This window comes from Gopherus evgoodei, chromosome 3 (genome assembly GCF_007399415.2).
Source record: "Gopherus evgoodei ecotype Sinaloan lineage chromosome 3, rGopEvg1_v1.p, whole genome shotgun sequence".
NCBI classification, from domain to species: domain Eukaryota; kingdom Metazoa; phylum Chordata; order Testudines; family Testudinidae; genus Gopherus; species Gopherus evgoodei.
Window position 1 is genome coordinate 165,508,487 of NC_044324.1, and position 21,882 is coordinate 165,530,368.

General features: G+C 45.5%; 1 long non-coding RNA gene across 1 annotated transcript in view; it reads left to right on the forward strand.

The window, feature by feature from the left end:
* Positions 1-4,885: 4,885 nt before the first annotated feature.
* Positions 4,886-21,882, forward strand: part of LOC115647572 — a 70,083-nt gene continuing 53,086 nt past the window's right edge. Inside the window, exons 1-2 of the long non-coding RNA XR_003999353.1 lie at positions 4,886-5,097; positions 18,061-18,170. This is a non-coding gene — a long non-coding RNA (uncharacterized LOC115647572). The remainder of the gene's footprint in view (positions 5,098-18,060; positions 18,171-21,882) is intronic.

Genomic DNA, 21,882 nt, shown 5'->3' on the forward strand with positions numbered 1-21,882 from the left:
TATGGCAATCAGTTAGACCCAGGGCCGGCTCTAACTTTTTTGCCATCCCAAGCAAAAAAAAAAAAAAAAAGGCACTGCCCCACTGTAACACCCCCCCAAGCTCTGCCCCGCCGAAACAAAAACATCCCCCAAGCGCTGCCCCGCCAAAACAAAAAATAACCCAGCGCCGCCCCACCGAAATTAAAAAAAAAAACAGCACTGCCCCACTGAAACAAAACAAACAAACAAACAAAAACCCCACAACGCTGCCCCGTGACCCCAAGATTGGCTGCCCCTTACAAGGTGCCGCCCCAAGCATATGCTTGGTTGGCTGGTGCCTGGAGCCAGCCCTGGTTAGACCCTGATCATGTGAGCAAAACCCACCAGGCAGATACCTGGGAAAGAATTATCTGTAGTGACTTAGAACCCTCCACAGTTGTGTCCCATCTCTGGCCATTGAAGATATTTGAAAATGAAAGTTTAATTAGCTGTAGGAGCAAAAGCCAACTTGGAGCATTTCTCAAACACTAAGGGTATGTCTACATCTACAATTTTGCAGCGCTGGTTGGTACAGCTGTATTAGTACAGCTGTATAGGGCCAGCGCTGCAGAGTGGCCACACTTACAGCAACCAGCGCTGCAAGTGGTGTTAGATGTGGCCACACTGCAGCGCTGTTGGGCGGCTTCAAGGGGGGTTCGGGGAACGCGAGAGCAAACCGGGGAAGGAGACCAGCTTCCCCGCGGTTTGCTCTCGCGTTCCCCGAACTCCCCTTGAAGCCGCAGGGAAGGAGACCTGCTTGCTCGGGGGTTCGGGGAACGCGAGAGCAAACCGCAGGGAAGGAGACCTGCTTGCACTGGGGTTCGGGGAACGCGAGAGCAAACCGGGGAAGGAGACCAGCTTCCCCGCGGTTTGCTCTCGCGTTCCCCGAACTCCCCTTGAAGCCGCAGGGAAGGAGACCTGCTTGCTCGGGGGTTCGGGGAACGCGAGAGCAAACCGCAGGGAAGGAGACCTGCTTGCACTGGGGTTCGGGGAACGCGAGAGCAAACCGGGGAAGGAGACCAGCTTCCCCGCGGTTTGCTCTCGCGTTCCCCAAACCCCCCTGCAAACCGCAGGGAAGGAGACCTGCTTGCTCGGGGGTTCGGGGAACGAGAGAGCAAACCGGGGAAGGAGACCAGCTTCCCCGCGGTTTGCTCTCGCGTTCCCCGAACCCCCCTGCAAACCGCAGGGAAGGAGACCTGCTTGCTCGGGGGTTCGGGGAACGCGAGAGCAAACCGGGGAAGGAGACCAGCTTCCCCGCGGTTTGCTCTCGCGTTCCCCGAACCCCCCTGCAAACCACAGGGAAGGAGACCTGCTTGCACGGGTGTTCGGGGAACGCGAGAGCAAACCGGGGAAGGAGACCTGCTTGATTACCAGAGAGGCTTCCTCAGGTATGCTGGGATACCTGCTTATTCCACGGAGGTCAAGAAAAGCGCTGGTAAGTGTCTACACTTGATTACCAGCGCTGGATCACCAGCGCTGGATCCTCTACACCTGAGACAAAACGGGAGTACGGCCAGCGCTGCAAACAGGGAGTTGCAGCGCTGGTGATGCCCTGCAGATGTGTACACCTCCTAAGTTGCAGCGCTGTAACCCCCTCACCAGCGCTGCAACTTTGTGATGTAGACAAGCCCCAAGGGACTATTTCTCCCTCCTCCCTCAATGCCCAGCATCAGAGGCTCTGTTTGGCAGCATCCCTTTTGTTAAATTATGATCCCTTAACTGGTTACACACTAGCTTGCATTACCTTCAACAGCAGGAATTCCTCACAATTGAACCAGCCATTAAAGAGGGATAAGGACCCATTCTCTCCTACTGTGGGTCACATTAGCAGAGAGGCCAAGGGCTGAATGGAGTCATCTGTCTACATTAGGGTTTTATACTGCCTCCCATCATTGTAGTATCTCAGTGCCTTCCACATACAATCAGTAGTCACAGCAAAATCCCCAGTGGACTTCCTGGAGTCTCTGGATGACCTCTAGAGCTGGTCTGTTTTGAATATGTTCATTGGCAGGGCAGGGCCGCCCAGAGGATTCAGTGGGCCTGGGGTCTTCGGCAGCGGGGGGCCCCCGTTTCGGCGGTAATTTGGTGGCGGGGGGTCCTTCTGTTCTGGGACCCACCGCCAAAGTGCCCCGAAGACCTGCGGCCGGAACCCCCTGCTGCTGAATTACCACCGAAGACCCAGCACTTCAGCAGCGGGTTCCACTTTGGCGGTAATTCAGTGGCGGGGGTCCTTCTGCCCCGGAGCGGAAGGACCGCCCTGCGGCCGAAGACCTGGAGCGAAAGTAGTTCTGGGGGCCCTGGCCCATGAGAGTTTTCCAGGGCCCCTGGAGCGAGTGAAGGGCCCCACTCCAGGGGCCCCAAAAAACTCTTGTGGGGACCCCTGCGGGGCCCAGGGTCTGGGGCAAATTGCTCCACTTGCCTTCTCCTCTGGGCGGCCCTGTGGCAGGGTGCTCAGGGGGGTCAGCTTGCATTGCTAGTGGCTGCACCTTTTCCACGGGCCACCAAAGACCTTATTCTCCAGCACTGTCAAGTCAACACGTTTTGCCAGCATAGTCATAAGGATCAACAGTCATAAGGATCATGGGGTCAGAGAAGGCCTTAGAGATAGGCTAAGTCATCAGCTGCACCACACTTTGGGGGAACCGATAGATTAGTCTCAAAACTAATGAGTGCACTAGTGCACTAGTGCACTGTTGTTTTCTGGTTGACCTTCTATCAGTATTTTTCAGTCATGTGCAGCAGTTACTCTTGGGCTATAGATGTGGCAGAGGATCCTTTGAGCTGCATCCAATGGAAAGAGCTTTGAGTAGCAAGAGGCAACTGCTACATATGAACATGCAGAGACAGGGACACCCTTTGGAAAAAAATTATGACCCAGGCAGGGGACAGGGTAATCAGAGGCCTCTCAGGATAATCTGTCACCCTAGGTAAAACTTCAGTGGGCCACTATCATCCCTGTTGGCCTAGCATGACAGATTTGGCCTGGCCACCCCTCTGTCATGATGAAAGAGTGACTAAGCCAAATTTCAGTGGGTGGCATTGAGACCCAGTGTGCAGGTTCACAGTGCCACTCAGGTTTGACCCAGCTGCGCCTCTAGCATGATGCACGGCCAGACAGGACAGATCTGACACCCTAGGCAGTCATCCTAAAATCTGCCATCAAATGTTCACTTCTAGCTAGAGTGGCCTCTGAGGGTAGGTTGCTGAGCTGAGTGTGTTTGTGGGAGGAAGGCTGCAGGGTGTGATAGGGGAAACTGTGAAGCCCTATCTCGGTCAACAAACGCACTTGGTCCCACCAGATATGATAGCAATATTAATGTACACTTGTTTCTATAGCGCCCATCTCTGTGGCATCTGGGCATCCGACAAGTTTGATCTAGTGATCTGAACACTGCACTGAGAGCCAGCCACTCGTGAGTTCCTTATCTAGCTTGTTCGGTGATTCTTTCTATGTCTTTTGGCCAGGGGCGGCTCCAGGCCCCAGCACGCCAAGCGTATGCTTGGGGCGGCAAGCTGCGGGGGGCGCTCCGCCAGCGCCGTGAGGGCAGCAGCCAGGCTGCTCTCGGTGGCTTGCCTGCAGAGGGTCCGCTGGTCCCGTGGCTTCAGCGGACCTCCTGCAGGGGTGCCTGCGGAGGGTCCGCTGGTCCTGCGGGAGGTCCTCCGAAGCCGCGGGACCAGCGGACCGTGCGCAGGCAAGCGCGGAAGGCAGCCTGCCTGCTGTGCTTGGGGTGGCAAAATTCCTAGAGCCGCCCCTGCTTTTGGCCAGTCATTGTAGCACTGCTTTTTTTTTTCTTCTTCCAGAAACAGTCTCCATTTTTTGCAGTTGCAATAAATAATTGTACCCACATTTTTGCACATGCAATGAGTTGTAGGCATAAATGCTAACAGACATCTCACTGCCTATTTGCACCTTTAAATCACTGAACTAGATGGCAAACTGCTAATATTCACATTCTCATTGTAAATGCAGGAATGTAGACAGTTATTTGCTGGTGCAGAATTTCAGCTGTGAAAACAGAGGCCGGGTTGAGGCACAATTGAAAATAGGTTTTAATCTCTATACCTTAGCTTCGCTATCTGTATATTAGGAAGGATGATAGTTAATTGCCTGCTTCACAAGATGTTATGTACTTCAGATTTGTAAAGTACCCTGAATATGAAGTAATAATAGTACTTAATATTACTAGCTTTCAAAGTTTTCTACAAAGGTGGGTCACAGCATCATTATCCCCATTTTAGAGCTGGAGAAACTGAGGCACCAGACAACTAAGTGACTTGCTGATGGAATAGCATCTAATTCTGTTGATTCCCAGCCCTGTTCTTTGTCAAGTGGCTTTGTGCAAATATGGGCAAACTATGTTCCCAGGCCCTTTGGGGGCCGTTAGCTTATCTAATCAAAGACTCCAAACAAACACTCCAGAAAAATGCACTCAGCCATTCTGCCTGCAAGCAGTAAATGTCATCAAAGCATGTTCCGGGAGCCTGCAAAGCACATGTGTTGCCTTTGTTTGTTAGCAAGTAACGAGAAAAATGTGGTGTGCAAGCAAAGTGTCTGCCACTTTGTAATCAAAGGGCACTTTGGAATATTTATAAGTTCTAAGGCCAGGAACATATAAATATTTTAATAATTGCTCTCCTCATGTCCTCACCACTGCATAATGAACTTAGCCCATTTAGAAGCCATTAATTAATCATTTATTACTGATCACACTTCACAATGGCATCCCATATTGCTCCTCTGGTAGCTGTAGTAAACATGTAATGTGAGGCCATTGCTTTGAATACCAAAGCCAGGCACATCAGCTATCTCTCATCTCTGATTACTCACTCAGAAGTGCTGCTTTGCCTCTTTATTACAGCAGCAACTCCAGAGCTCAGGGGAGCATTGTTATGTCCATGATATACCCTGGAAAGTCTGGAAAGTCCAGGCTGGTGTTTGACATAGACTACATCTGCCTGGATGCAATTAAAATGTAGGGCTAGGTTGAGGCCTGGCTGTATACCTGCACAGGGTCTTAAGGAAAGCGTGAAACCTCCCTGCCTAGCCTCCCCCCAGATAATGGAGCCAGAGGCACAGAGGTAAGTGATTTCCTCATTCATATCATGGTCTAGTTTAAATTTGCCATCTGAGCTTTTAAAAACTCCAGGGCCCTGTCTCAACTAGCTCTGGCCTTGTTTCTGTCCAAAAAGTTGGTCAGTAATGATCTGAGAGTACCATCTCTACAGCCCCGGCCATCTCAGACAGCTTTTCTGTGCCTCTCAGCTCCCTTGTTGCTTCGTCTCATCGGAGAACATATTTTTCTCCTTGGTTTATGCTCAGAACTGCTGTCTCCCTCTGTTCCAGTCCTTGTGAACAAAGGCTTTAATTATTCACCATACGACTTTTACACCACCATTTCTTGTAATTTATAGTATATACTGTCTTGTATTATTTAACTTTGCAAAGCGGTTTGGGATACAGCTTGAGACGCGGCATGAAAGATGCAATGAATTGTATTGTATAAAACCCTAGTCAATAAAATGAAGGACTATTAATAGCTTAATGGCTGTTGTCTTCAAGAGCTGCTAACATATCTCTTTCATGTTCATAACCAACCTGACGTGTTTATTCTGCTGCTTAGGGGATAGGAGCTTTTAGACTTGTTTGGCTGCCCTTGGTAAAATTGCTTTGTTCTTTTTAGCTATCAAAACATATTTGTTAATGGAGTATTAATAACTTTCATGTGATGAGTTACCTCTACTGGACAATATAGTCCATTGCATAATCTCTAGAGGAGTCTTAATTCTATAACAGAAGTGCAGAAAGTAAGATCACAGCTGCTGGCAGTTTATTCAGCTTTCATCATAATGTCATATCAGACTAAATTATTGAAGATGACTGGTAATTTACATGTCTTGTCTCCAACTAAAACAAGCTAGAGTTCCCTTCACTACAATACACAGCACTGCATTTATAAATCTAGACTTGCAATCCAACTTGTTTGCATATTATACAGTGAGATGAATGTAAAGCAAAGTTGTATTTGACAGTTGTAGAAGAATGGAAGCATGTTCCAGGGAGACAATATAAAGATTTGTATCAATATTTCACAACTGGTGCAGAATATTTATTCCAATACTTCTTAAACCTTTAGTTCCAATGTTCCACTTTCAGAATTCCCCATAAATCAAAGGGTTAACTTCAGTGGAGTTACTCCTGATTTACTCTAGTCTAAATGAGAGAAGAATCAGGGCCATTGAAGTATTTTGATTTGGACATCAAGATATACCAATCCAGGCTAATATGCATCTTGATTAACAAGAAAATCTTTGTTAATTGAATCATGAAGTTTGCATTGTCCTCGTATTATAACATAGATCTCAAGAAGGCATTCAGAATTTACCCACATTATGGCTATGAAATTCAAGTGTCACAGGTTTTCATTTTACATTAATGTTCCAAAGGTATTAATCTGTCATCCAAGATTAAAAAAACCAATGTATTATTCAGAGCTGAGAAATAGCTTTCACCCGACTCAGCGATAGCCAGTTAGCATATACCTTTTTGCGCAGGCCATCTAATTAGTTAACATTGCTCCAGGTCTTCAGTAGTGTTCCCTACTGAAGTGGTAAATTACAGCAACTTTAAATTCAAGTTTTTAGACTTATGTGTCTACACTGGGCACCTTTCTTTTCAGAAGTGCTAAGCACACACAGCTTCCATTGAAGTTAATTGCACATCAGGACCTTTGAAAATCAGACCGCATTTATTTAGGTGGATAGCTGTAGTGTTTTGATGCTCACTTCTGAGCTTCATAGTTTGAAAATGTTACCCTTATTCTCACTATATGCTGTTTTCAGCCAGCCATGAGTCAAGCTTTTTCTTCTCTGTTTAAGAGAAGAGCTTTTATTAATTAATACCATATATTTGATTTTGCATTCTTTGGCCCATGATAAATTCCGTTTCATTCCCAGGAAAATGGACCAGCCCTTGTGTTCACTCTCCCATTTGCATGTTAGTATGGTTAACTCCTGTTAACATCCACTCCTATTCTGAAAGACTGTTCAAAACAAAGAGAACATATTACCTGAGTTCTGCCTCACCTTGATCTTGCTGTTATTTCTCTGTCTAAAGCCTGAGGGCGTAACATTTAATTAACTGATCAGTCCTTCATTGGGGAAGAATCTGACAACAGTGTTGTTGTCTAATCCATGGATTTCCAAAATGTTGCAAATATGGAAAGATGTGAGAAAACAACTAGCACTTTCCAGGGGCATTTCTAAATATACCACCATGTAGAATATCCCAGTTTCACAAAAGAGGTAAGAGGAAAAATAGGCACCAAAAAAGATTAAAATATATAAGAAAATGTATTTAAAGCTAAAACCTCTCACACAACTACAATAGGGACATAAATTAGAAAGGCAGTAATTTCTTGCAGTTAAGACATTCTTTACAAAATCATAGATTTATCCTCACCAAAGAACTAGGTAAGAAAATTACAACATAATCAAATCTCTGGTAAAAATAAACTGAATGGGTACACTGTATGCACTTTTTTCTACAGAACTGCAGGGCAATATTGATTATGTAAGGTTAGGTGGGGAAAAAGAAATAAGATAGAAAATTGGATTGGAAGGATAGAACACTAGCTATTATGAGCACTGTTAGTTCTCCCCCGGCCCCACAGAGAGTATCCCAGTGGAAAGTTATGACTAGATGTTTTCACACATCAGTTTTGCTAAACCACATAGACTCAAAATTCACAGCAAAATAATGGACAGGGTGTGTATGTGGGTGTGTGTGCCAGTTATAGGAAATCATCTTAATATCTTCTGGGATTGGCCCAAATTTGAAAGACCTGAAGTTAGAAAATTGATGACTGGGTCATTAATGCCAACATTACTATTACCACGGCATTAGGAAAATGTCCTGCTTTGCTGAAATTAAACATCGGTTTAGTATTTTCATGACTGCAGTCAATAGGCTTATATCATGACTGTGATTGCAAGAATAAAGGCCATCTATAGAAATGTGGTTGGCCAGAAGAAAATAACAAAGAGAAGCAGAGCCACGTCACTGCTTTCTTGAGATTAACTACTAAACTATTTGGTGAAAGGGGCGTGATGAAGTGGGAATGTTCTTAATGTTTTCTCTGAATACTGTGTGGTGCCTCGGTTTCCCCTATGCATTTCTCAAGTATCTAGGTGGTGTGATAAGGATGTGTAATTGTTGCAGAGTCCGAGAGGCCCAGTGTGATGCTTTCTGCACAGAGAATGGCCAACACCCTGTCTCCTGGCGACTGATAGCCTGGGCCCCTCCCCTGCAAAGGTGCCAGCTGAAGGTGCTGGAGAACAAAGAAATCAGGTGGCCTCCTGGCCCCAGAAAGAGACAAAGGCCAGGGAGGGGCTGAGGAGTTTCAGTTTGGAGCTGGCTGGGGAAATGGAGGGAGCCCCAGGGCTGGGGTCTAAGCTCTGTGTCCCCCAAGATGGACCTGACTGAGGGAGTCCTGTTATCTGTACCTACAAGCTCTGTGTTGGACTGTGTTCCTGTCATCTAATAAACCTTCTGTTTTCCTGGCTGGCTGAGAGTCATGGTGAAAGTGTGGGGTGCAGGGCCCTGACTCCCCCACACTCCATGACAAAGGGCCAAATAAAATGAACTGATAAAACAGTCATTGATATTACTTTTATGAAAACAATATTAACAGGATTTTCCAAAGCACTCAGTGCTGTCAAAACTCTCCTGCCATTGCAGTCAATGGGAGTATTACTATTGTCTCCAGTGGGAGCAGAGTTAGGGAAAGGTTCAGCAGTTTGGAAAATCCTACCATGTGTATACCTTCAGCAAGTCATAGCCTGCACTGTCTCAACTATCTGTATTCCCTTCCCGTTTGTATGTACTACCCTATCTTTTAGGCTGGATCCTAGCCCACTGAAGTCAGTCCATGTTTCAAAGGGAGCAGGATCAGACCCTCAGTGCTTATGTAAGAAAATGATTTCTGCTGTCAACAAGCACTTATGTTGAATAAAATGTTAGTGACTGGTAAAGTGTTGTCGCTCTTGCTTTAATGCTGGGGCCCTAGTTAAGAACATACCTATCTCTAATCATATGAGTAAGGCAATGAAGTCAATGGGATTATCCATGTGCTTAAAATTAGGCACATGTTTAAGTGCCTTGCTGAATAGGGGCATGAATTATCTAGCTAGCCCCCAATTTTAACTGATTAAAAGCCAAGAACAGAGGGAAAAGACAGTTAGAGAAAAATCTGATCCTCCCTCGTGTGGCTTTCAATAGGCCTCAAACTGGGACTTGGGTATAGAGTCTTTCAACTATTGGCAGAAAAAGGTTGAAACTTTGTGAATGCAGATGATGCCATTGTATCATATTCTATGCTTGCTATGGATACAGACTATACTAGTGAATAGGGGAGCTGATGATGAGCACATCTGAAGAGTGGGTGAAGAGAGTTAAGCCCAGGGTCTATCTGTAAATGCAATTAATTACTGAAAGTGAGTCAGGCTCAGAAATAAAAATGGATATTGGAAATGCAAATGTAAGAAGAAATTCTGAGCATTAGTGGAAGCAATGTCATTGAGTTCCATGGAGTTATTCTTGATTCACACCTGTGTGAGGTCAGAATTAACCTCGGAGTTTGCCAAAATGCAAGGGTCACTGTTAGAGATTGAACACAACCAGATCCTCACCCTTTAGGACTTTGGGTCAGTCTGCACAGGGACTGGAATTTTGAGGCATCTCTCTATAATAGACGTCAGCTAGAACTCTAAATCCAAATACCCCCCAAGCACACTTGAGGAATGTTCAGATCCAAACTTCTCTTCTTGGGTTTATGTCTATTGAATGTTCTATAGACAGCTAGGAATCTCAGCTGACTGGGGGAAAAGAAGGGTGGGGGGGCTTCTGTGAAATATTCCAAATTTTTTGGCAAAAATTCCCAAACTGAAATATTTCACCTAAAAAAGGAAATAAATAGATACCAAAATGTCTCTACAGGTCATCATGGGAGTTATAGATCAGGTGCCTTATGATCCCAATCTCCATAGGCTGGGCTCCCGGGTCAGATTACATCTCTCATGATGCACCCTGAGCACCCCTCATGTTAAGGGCAGGTGAGAGACGAGACCATCATGAGAGATGAAGTCCAGTTGAGTTGTCCAGCTCATAGAGAAGAATGGGGAGATGAGACAGCTGAACTACACCACAGCGGCATATCTAGACAGAAATCCTCTGGTTTGGTCAGAAATACTTTGTTTTGGGGGCTTTTATTTATTTCAATGAAAATTTGTAATTTTCTGTGGCAAGCAGACAATTTTTTCTGTACCTGTGAATTTCGGATGGTGCTTGCAATTTCTTCCTGCTCCTTAATATGATGCAATATTCACAATTTTATGTTGCTTTATGAAGAATGGGGAATGTACAGTTTTAACTGGGAGTTCCAGAATTAAACAGTTTTTGTGAATATAAAAAATTGTTTAGGTGAAAAACCAATTTTCCATTTTTCCAACCAGCGCTAGTGTCAGCAGTCCTCATGTTTTCCTTAACTCCCATCCCAACTTCCTTAACTTTCCATCACTCCTCCCATCTTGTTCGCTTTCTCACAGTCTCTGTGTTGTTTCTCTAGACATCTCAACTCTTCTCTAAACTGAGCTTTGATGAAAATTAACTTTTTAAATTTTCCTTTCATTCTTACTTCTCTCTGACTATCTCGCTGCTACAATTGGATTAAATTTCTCACTTCTGCTATTTCCCCCGGCAAATTTGAGGCTATTTTTTTAACCTTTTGTTATCCTCAAGTGAAAATGTTCTCTAGTCATCATGAAAGCCTGTTCTTGCCATCTCCTTAGTATTTCTAGAAGCTGCCTTTTTCTCTCTCACTTTACCTAATCTTCTTGTTCCTGCTCTTGTTATCACCTGCCTTGAGTGCTGTCATTTTCTTCAGCAGCAACTGGCATTTCTGCTTTTTCTCATAAACCACTCAGGGTTTTTTTTCCACTATGCTCTTGCACATTTCTCATATGTCACTGTGACATACACAGGGTACAATCCAGACTAATGAGTATGTGGGTCCTCCTGCTCTGTAACCTGGAGTCCCTTTGCAGTGCTTTGCTGCTGTGTAGCTCCTTTCTTTTTATAGTCCTCCTCCCTCTCCCCACGCCCCACCCCTGGCAGGCAGTCAGTCTGTATGGACAGGAACCCCATGCTGTTTTTTCACTAAAATGAGATTTTTTTTCACCCACATCCCCTTTCCTGCCAAAGAATGGCCATTTAGCAGCTGATGGCCCATTGACCTTGTTTACACCTGGTTGAGGTGTCAGCTTCCCTTTGTCTCTGAGGAACTGGTTTAGCCACTCCCCAGACTTGGAAAAAATGTTACTTACACCATACTAGTGGAATCCTATAACTTCACATACAATGTTGCCACACATATTTTACCAGGACAATAAAGTTCAATAAAATTATGAGCTTTCAAATGATACCTCACAAGGCATACTTTGTGCAAAGATTATTACAACAGTGTGCAAGGGGTGAATACCAGGGTGTAGTCTGTCACAGTCTCCTCACTGCATCTTCAGTTGCCCTGGCCATCAATTCAGTTCCACATGGCTTGGCTTCACTTACATTTTATAGCGCTCTAACTTGCTGCCTCCGGGGGGGTGAAAAATCACTCCCCTGAGCGCAGCAAGTCAGAGCGCTTTAAAGCACTAGTGTAAACAGGCTGGGAGCTGCACTCCCAGTGCTCGGAGCTGATCCCCTCATGGTGGAGGATTGCCAGGAGTGCTGCCAGTGCTCGCACGTGACCACACTTGCACTTCAAAGTGCTGCTGCGGGAGCACTTTGAAGTTTCCAGTGTAGCCATGCCCACATTAGGGGTCCAATTCTCCTTTCACTTCCAGCAGCTCTATATGGTGTAACTCTGTTGTCTTTGGTGGAATCACTCTGGATTTATGCTCTAAATTAGGCCCCAAGTTTAAGATTCTACTTCCAGCCTTTTCCACCTTTCTTGTGACTGCCTCGACCCATCCCTAATAACTCTCTATATTGCCTCTCGTTCTTCCTGCTCTCGTGCCTGAGACATTTGGATATCTGCTTTTTCCTGGTTTGGTTCCTCTGTTTTCCCCTCTCCTATGGTGGACTAAGCTTTAACATTGATTCATTTTACTACATCTTTGCCTTCCTTTACATTTCTTCTAAAATCTTATCGTAATAGTCCCAATTATCTTAATAGTCCCTCAGTTAAATGTACACTGGTATAGCTTCTTGACTTCTGTGGAGCCATTCCAGATTTAGAGTGGCATAATTGAAATTAGAGTCCGGCTGTTTATCTCTTTAACAAACTTTTCCTGTCCCCTCTTTTTATTATCCATGAGTCAGACCCTCAGCTGGTGTAAATGGACATAGCTACACTGAATTCAAGGGAGCTTTTGTCCTTGCCACCACTGTGGATCTGGGTCTATATTTCTTATTTCTCCTTTGCAAATGTGCCCAGGAATGTGTCCTTTTTATTTATTTATTTTATTTTCATTGTTCATTTTTGCTTGACTTTTCTATTCTTTGTTTTACTATGTTGCACCTTTTAAAAACAGAATTAAAGCATTTTGCAGAATGACTTTTTGTCAAGTCAATAAGCAAGGACACCAGCTGGTGCTGGGGTTTCTCTGTGATGCAGACACCTGTTCACTAAGGCCTGGACTGATACCATCATGTCACTGTACTCAGGTTACCAACAAGCTATCAGATGATATCAACTTTGTCCTTATTGCCAGCCAGGATTTGATTAAAACCGGTGACCTAGCAGTGAAAGTTTCTTCAACTCATTACCAATTCCCTGAGCCACCTCAGAGGTATTTAGGCACTTAACTCCCACTGAAATCAATGGGAGTTAGGCAACTACATACCGTTGAGGTTCTGGGCCCTAGTCCTTATAAGTTTGCCTTTCAGAAATGTTTTAGTCCCAGAACCTGTTCCAGGGTAGAGCAGCTTAGGCAGAATCTCTGCAGGTCTATTTCTGTCTAAGGACTTCTATAGCCCCCATTGGCCAGAGTAGCTGAACATGTCCTCAGTTGTTAATGGATTTTTATCCACACAACACCCCTGTGAGGTAGGGAAGTGCTACTATTCCCATTTTATAGATGGGGAACTGAGATGCAGGAAGACTAGGTGATGTGCTCTAGATCAGTAGTTCTCAAACTAGGGCCACCACTTGTTCAGGGAAAGCCTCTGGTCGGCCAGGCCAGTTTGTTTACCTGCCATGTCCACAGATTCGGCTGATCGTGGCTCCCACTGGCTGCAGTTCACCACTCCAGGCCAATGGGGGCTGCAGGAAGGGCATCAAACACATCCCTCGGCCCACGCCGCTTCCTGCAGCCCCCACTGTCATGGAGTGGTGAACCGCAGCTAGTGGGAGCAGCAATCAGCTGAACCTGCGGATACGGCAGGTAAACAAACTGGCCCAGGCTGCCAGGGGCTTTCCCTGAACAAGCGGTGGACCTAGTTTGAGAATCACTGCCCTAGATCACATGAGATGTCTGTAGCAGAGCTGGAAATTGACCATGAGTCTCCCGATCCCCAGGCTTTAGCCAGAAGTCCATTCTTTCTCCCAGAAAAGGTTATGTTGTATAAGTGAGGAAAGATGGAACAAATGAATGGGCCCCACTGGGGTTAGACACATATGTCTTGTCAACCTTGCTCACCGTGAGCAATAGCTGCTGAAGTATCCACCCGGCTGTGATCCAAACCGGCACCTTATCCATTGTCTGAAGCTTTTCTCGCCTCATTTAACAGAACATAAAAAGAACAGGAGAAATGGGTAGTGTGTTAAATGCTGCTTCCCACCACACTGATTTCATTTGCAGCTGGGGAACTTGGCTTTTTGTTTCAGGAAGGCACAGCAAGGGAGGGCGGTGAAGGGGGAAGAAAACACATGGGCTTTTTCTAGGTTTGTTCCACGTGCAGGCTGCTTTCTGAAAACAGAACGTACAGTATATACAGATATATTTTAAGTGGCTCATTGAATGGAAGGTCAGGTTGCATCACAAACTGGCCTTCTGCTCACTTTTTCCACATATTACTAAGTGCTCTTTTGTACTTTCTGTAGCCTGTCAAGGACTTTGTATTATTACCCAGAAGTAGCACTGTATGTTTGTATCAAAACAAAATATGCAAACCACTGGTGCTAGTAGAACATGCTTTGCTTAACTCCTAAGTGTCCAGCTTTCCACAGCATGAAGCCCATATTGGCGACAAGTAGTAGTCGGCATTTTGGATACCTTTAGCATGAAGCCGTTAAAGCACATGCAAGGTATTTCAAGTGTGAAGTGTAAAATGGAGAATACTTGTTCCATTAGTGGGAGGGCTTTACAGCTGGAGATTTTACAGACAGGATGCAGTTATCACTGATCAGCTGCTCTAAACAGTTCTCTTTGGCCTGATCAGCTGCTGAATGGATCCACCACCTTTGCTTGCTGCTAGAGATGGGCAAAATTTTGGGAGGCTAAACTTTTTTTTATAGAAAAATGCCTGTTTGAGTCAATCAACACATTTTGCAAATTTGTGTTGCATTTGCCAAATTGTTTTGGCTGAAAACAAAATTCTGAAAAGGTCAAAAATGTTTAGATTTTTGATTCCTCCTGTAAGACTGAGTTCTTGTCTTTCTGCCCAGGAGCTGGTGTTCCTAAGGGGCTTGGTTACACTGGCACTTTACAGCGCTGCAACTTTCACGCTCAGGGGTGTGAAAAAACACCCCCCTGAGCGCTGCAAGATACAATGCTGTAAAGCCTCAGTGTAATCAGTGCTGCAGTGCTGGGAGCGCGGCTCCCAGCGCTGCACGCTACACCCGTAAGGGATGTGGTTTACGTGCAGCGCTGGGAGAGCTCTCTCCCAGCGCTAGTGCTCTGACCAGACTCACACTTCAAAACGCTGCCACGGCAGCACTTTGAAATTTCAAGTGTAGCCATACCCTGAGACAGCATTGGTGAGGTGTTTTGTGATTTGGGGCCCTTGAAACCCCCAGATATTTTTATCAAATTCTTTGTTATTTGTGCTGACTGCTCAGCTCCTCTATTTGTCTGACATACCAAAGGCTCAGTGTGGATGGTGGAATGGATAGATCAAAGAAGTTCGTTGTATGATGTCATGAAATGCCATGCCTGCGTGGACCAAGCTATCACTTAAATGTTTGTATGACTTTAGCTAGCAGTTTGCACTTCTCTTCGTAATCCATCTGGAATGTAGAGTACATTTCTGACCTCTCTGGGCCTGCTACATGTAGCAGCATGGAGGATTTCACCTTCTCCAGTTTTTCTTTGGAGTCACTAGCTTCCAGAGAATGTTGGAAGGTCTGCAACCACCTCCTTCAGGTCTCTCTGGCTCCCTTCCAGATTGGGATTCATGTGACTTAATTTGCCAAAGATTAAATACTCTTTTTACACCATGTATAACAAAGGTTAGACACACAAAAAATGCTGGTAAGAAACTAGTCGTTATTTCCTGCCCTCTGTCACACCTCAGGCTTATCACAAGGCTATATATCTGTAATGTGGGAGGGGTGCTGTATGAACAGATTCCAGTGGTTGCAGATATCACGTTAGCTAAAAGCCTGCATGTACCTCCTCCTTCTCCAAATATGGTTCAAGCATGAGAGAGAAGCACTTAGGCCCAGATTCTTAAAGATATTTAGGCATTGCTGTGCTCAGTGTTGCAATGCTGAACTGATTAAGGAGCCGAAATCTCATTTTCAAAACTGATTTAGGCTCTTAGAGGCCTAAATCCCATCGATTCACAATGACATTTTGGCTCCTAAGTGCATAAAATCCTTCTGTAAATGAGATTTAGGCTCCTAAACCACTTAGGAATTGCAGCACTGAACACAGCAATGCCTTAATGCCCTTAAAAATCTGAGTCTTATAGTAGTGTTTGCCAAAGTGTGGGTGAGCCCACCTGTGCAGGCATGAAGGACAAACCAGGGGGACACAGATAGACCTCTCATTTGTTCTCTAGAATTTCTCTGTTCACTGTTTTTAAATGTAAGTTTTTAGCTGTTATTATTGTGAGGGCAACATTCAAAATGTGAACCAAGTGTAACTGATGCAGAGACATCTGACTGAGGGCTTGTCTACATCAGAAAGTTGCAGCGCTGGTGAGGGAGTTACAGCGCTGCAACTTTGAAGGTGTACACATCTGCAGGGCACCACCAGCGCTGCAACTCCCTGTTTGCAGCGCTGGCCGTACTCCCGTTTTGTCTCGGGTGTAGAGGATCCAGCGCTGGTGATCCAGCGCTGGTAATCCAATGTAGACACTTACCAGCGCTTTTCTTGACCTCCGTGGAAGGAGGAAGCCTCTGGTAATCAAGCTGGTCTCCTTTCCCGGTTTGCTCTCTCGTTCCCGGAACCCCGAGCAAGCAGGTCTCCTTCCCTGCGGTTTGCAGGGTGGTTTGGGGAACGCGAGAGCAAACCGCGGCGAAGCTGGTCTCCTTTCCCGGTTTGCTCTCTCGTTCCCGGAACCCCGAGCAAGCAGGTCTCCTTCCCTGCGGTTTGCTGGGTGGCTCCAGGAACGCGAGAGCAAACCGCGGCGAAGCTGGTCTCCTTTCCCGGTTTGCTCTCGCGTTCCTGGAACCCCGAGCAGCAGGTCTCCTTCCCTGCGGTTTGCTGGGTGGCTCCGGGAACGCGAGAGCAAACCGCGGCGAAGCTGGTCTCCTTTCCCGGTTTGCTCTCGCGTTCCCGGAACCCCCCTTGAAGCCGCCCAACAGCGCTGCAGTGTGGCCACATCTAACACCACTTGCAGCGCTGGTTGCTGTAAGTGTGGCCACTCTGCAGCGCTGGCCCTATACAGCTGTACTAATACAGCTGTAACAACCAGCGCTGCAAAATTTTAGATGTAGACATGGCCTTAAACACAGAAGACAGCAAGGGTCACTAGAGAGCTTACAAACTACTTAAAGGGATAGTACCCAATTCCTATACACCACAGCCAGCAATGATTTAAATGGCAGCATTGTGTAACTATTTCACTGCGCATCAAAGCACATAAGAAAGGAGAGAACGTATCATATCACAAAGATCTTCCCCAGTGCTGGAAATGTGAAGGATTAGTTGGGGGAGGGGAGCATGGCAGATGTATAAGTTAATGGGAAGGACCACAGTATGGAATGAGTAAAATCAGACCCCTTGTGAAGGCTGCCTTTGAATCTGAGGGTTGAGTTAGTAGTGACATCATTTCTTTTCTTTAGCTCTCTCTTTGCACTATGTTTCTTTGTACAACATATCAAGCACTATGAAGTGCCAGGCTTCTGAGTCCCACGTTTTGTTTAAATGACGGTATTGCAGTAAGTCTCCTCTCTACCTCTGAAAAAGTTCAGCACTTGTATCCGGCCATGAAGGAGAGAGACTGATGCTATAGTTATAGCTTCTCACATGCACAAGAAAGAAAGAAAAGCAAGGCTGAGAGGTAGAGAACTTGAAGGGAAACAGAATGCTTCATATGAGAACAATAAGTGACTGTCTTCTCAGAGTATTCTCAGCCTCTGTAAGCATCACATGTTTTATCATTGCTCCATGGAGGCCCAAGAGATGTGTCTGTCTTGTGGGGTCCACACATGCAAACCTTTGTCAGTTAAGGAGCTCAGTGGTGCTATAAAAGTAGCAAAGAGTCCTGTGGCACCTTATAGACTAACAGACTATTGGAGCATGAGCTTTCGTGGGTGAATACCCACTTTGTCGGGTGCTATAATATTCTTGAAGAAGCAGGGGTTCTTAAGTTTCAGCTAAATATTTTCCTTTGACGGGTGCATCAACAACTCAATAGATAAAATCAGATTCAGCATCTGACTCGGAGAACTCCTAATCTCCGAGTTTCTTCATATCTCTTTAGCCTACTTCCTGCTAGATACCTGCAGTAGCCATAGACTGGCACTATGCCACAGGTACAATGAATCTAACATAGAGACTTTCACCTTCCCAGATCTGAGTTCAAACCCCAGCTGAGCCTGTGTTTTTTTTTTTTCTTGAGAGCCCTATCCTGCTTTCTGAATGGTTTGTTTGCCCTAGAGAGTGCCAGAAGTCTCAGAGATGGTGAGGTAAACTGCCCCTCAACTGGCCACAAACTGCACAGTTATGAAACAACTGAAGACCTATTACATTTCAAATCCAACCCAAAGGTAAGATTCAGCATCTGACTGGTCTTGAGGTTTTTTCTTTAATGAGCTCACGTTTAACTGGGTACCAGAAATAACTTCTGCCAAACGAACACAAGTCAGCATGGAGGTAGCAGCTGAAATCCCTTGGGGCCAACTGAGCACATTTCAAAAGTTCCAGCTGAGAAATTGGGACCCTCAGTTCGGGTTTTAAAATGTACAACTTCTATAGCTTTGTGGGGTTTATAATTTAAAATGGAGAGGGCCAGGTTCTGATCTCTTTTTGCACTTACACCCCAGGAGGCCAAAAGAGTTACTCTTGATTTACCTCAAAGTGAAGCAGGACTTGGATATCTTGAGACTTGCATTCCCACTAGAAAGTGAAGGAGAGATTCTCCAGAGTGAGAAAACAACTGGGCTTTAACTAACTAACATGCGCGCGTGCGCGCACACACACACACACGTATGTTAGCCCAATTAAGACCTATCAAATATCCATAATAAAGAGGAAAACTGTAACCCCTTTCTTTCTGATTTCTTGGTCCCTACTAACTCTCCCCCATGCAGGGATGCCCATTAATAGGAATTTTTCCCATTTTGCCTTTCTGGTAACTGGCCTTTTAAATTTGAAAGCAGCTGCAGTCCTAAAGTGGCCATGCTGTAATTAGCTGCAGCTTGCTGCATTGCCCTCTCTTTCAGCAGGTGAGTATTCTTAATTCCTGTTGTGGTTTTGCAGAGTTTTTTCCTTTCTTATTCCTGAGGTGATACCACATTCTCACAGGCCAAACTCTGCAGTAGAGTTGATGGGATTGCTCTAGATTTACATTGATGTATCTAAGGTTAGACTCTAGCCCACTTCCATTGTACTGTTTTCAGTCTGCTGAAGACAACGGTAATTTTGCTTTCACAGGAGTAAGATTTCATGAATAGGCCCTAGATTTTCATCCGAGGTAGTGAAATAAATGCTAATAAAAGAGTAATAAGTATTGGGGAGGGGAAATAATGAATATGAACAAAATATTAATGTATTTTAATTGCCTCTTGATTTGTATGATTGAATATATCATAAATTCTGACTTTGAGCAGCTGCTCAGTATCTGCAAACAGAGGGGAGTGTTTGACTTTTCTATACATCTAATAAAATGTGCTGTGTCTGATTCTTCACTCTGTTATGCTGGTGTAACTCCATTGACTCCGTGGAGTATACAATCAGGATAATACATTGGCAAGTCAGGCCTGCTGGTCCAGATTTTCATCCCATCTATACCATCATAAGCCTAAAGCAGCACTATGGAAGCCAACAGAACCACTCCAGATTTATACCAGTGTAACCCAGATCAGATTCTGTTTTTTAGCCTACAAAATAGTACTCATATACAGCACTTCCTTGGCTAGCTAGCACGTTGTGTTTCATGTGTGTATTTGTTATCAAGCCATTTAATAAAAATTAGATTTTTTGAACACTCTATTTTTTTCCACACAACCCAAAATTCCTCTGGATTTTCGTATGCTTGTTAGCAACTTGCATCTCATTATTTCTTTTGTGACTTAACCCTACGAGAAGATGTTTCATTCTCAGGTCATTGTGACAACTATCTGACATACCGATGCATTCTCCTGCTCTTAGTGTTTCTGTCTCTCCTTGTTAGCAGATTTCAATACCTAAGCTTTCCACCTTCTTCCTTAGCAACCCCACAGGCTGCTTTGAAAGCTGCTGACAATTTTATCCTCTTCTTTTGGCTCCACTCTTTTGCATCCCTTAGCACAGCTGTCCTGGAAGAGTGACTGTGAATGTAATTATAGAAACCAAACAGACAGTGTGAGATGGGTTGGGTTTTTTTTTCTTCTTGTTGTTGTTGTTGTTTTCCTGCTGTGTAAAACCAGTCTTTGCTGGAGTTCAAAGGAAGTTACCTGCCTAGTCTGCTGTTGTGCTTCAACAATGAACATCTCTATCCTTTTCATTTGAATATGCATGTGGAACTTAATGCTTAGCGTCATGCACAAATGCGGTTTTTGTATTTCTGGGTATTTAAAGCTACAGTGAGTGATATAGGTCTGAAATTAAAGCTGTGCAGTTGGGGCAGTCCTGGTGCAGTGAACTACTCTTAAGGTTGTAATCCCTGCTCTGCCACCGACTCCTGTGGTGGCTTTGAGCAAGTCTTGATTTCACTTCATTGGCTGCAATACAGAGGTGTGTCCCTACGAAATTACCATTGGTTGGTTTTTTGGGGAATTTGACTGCTCAGATAATGGTCATCTGGGGTCAAATCCAGGACATTCAGTACCAAAAGCACAGGTCTCTACCGTTTCAACTAAAGGAGACTTCCTTAAGCTGTGCATGAGTAGCAGGCTGTTATAGCTGTCTGAGCCAGCCATTAGAAGGAGAGATGATCACATGCCTTAAGCATGTGTGTAGCATACAGGTAGGATGCTCTGTCCTTTGGCTGATAGGTCTGCTAGCAAGCCTTGCAGGGATTGTGGTCCCATCTTAATTTTTTATGAGATTCTGCAGCATCCAGAGGACAGCTCACTTTACTGATGCTACCGTGGAGGAAACAGGCTCCTCCTTCCACAGATTTTATTATGCATGTATGTAGATGTATAGAAACAAGCTGCTTCAGGAGTGAGGGATTGGAGGGTCTCTGTAACTGCTATGGAGGTGGTACTTAGTTTGAGGGTTGTCATGGGGATGGAGAGTGAAAAAACTTTTACTTTATGAGTTTGGTTTTGGGCTAGGAGCCAGATTTGAGGGCTGTTTGGATCTGAGGGTGCCAGTTCGGCTCATTCTAGAGGGATCAATCCCTTTTCACTTTCTTTGTGATTTACTCTCCTCACCCTATTGGCAGTGCATGGCTCCAGAAGGAAAGGGGCATTCCCCTCTACACCCTGTGGGCTTGTCTACATCACAAAGTTGCAGCGCTGGTGAGGGGGTTACAGCGCTGCAACTTAGGAGGTGTACACATCTGCAGGGCATCACCAGCGCTGCAACTCCCTGTTTGCAGCGCTGGCCGTACTCCCGTTTTGTCTCGGGTGTAGAGGATCCAGCGCTGGTGATCCAGCGCTGGTAATCAAGTGTAGACACTTACCAGCACTTTTCTTGACCTCCGTGGAATAAGCAGGTATCCCAGCATACCTGAGGAAGCCTCTGGTAATCAAGCAGGTCTCCTTCCCCGGTTTGCTCTCGCGTTCCCCGAACACCCGAGCAAGCAGGTCTCCTTCCCTGCAGTTTGCTCTCGCGTTCCCCGAACACCCGAGCAAGCAGGTCTCCTTCCCTGCAGTTTGCTCTCGCGTTCCCCGAACACCCGAGCAAGCAGGTCTCCTTCCCTGCAGTTTGCTCTCGCGTTCCCCGAACCCCCGTGCAAGCAGGTCTCCTTCCCTGCGGTTTGCAGGGGGGTTCGGGGAACGCGAGAGCAAACCGCGGCGAAGCTGGTCTCCTTCCCCGGTTTGCTCTCGCGTTCCCCGAACCCCCCTTGAAGCCGCCCAACAGCGCTGCAGTGTGGCCACATCTAACACCACTTGCAGCGCTGGTTGCTGTAAGTGTGGCCACTCTGCAGCGCTGGCCCTATACAGCTGTACTAATACAGCTGTAACAACCAGCGCTGCAAAATTGTAGATGTAGACATACCCTGTGAGTGACCTGAGAGGGGGAGAATGCCTTGTTCCTGTGCTGAGTGGGAGCAATCTGCAATTCACTGCAATTCCTCCAGCTTCCTATGCAGAAGGAGAGAGAGACACT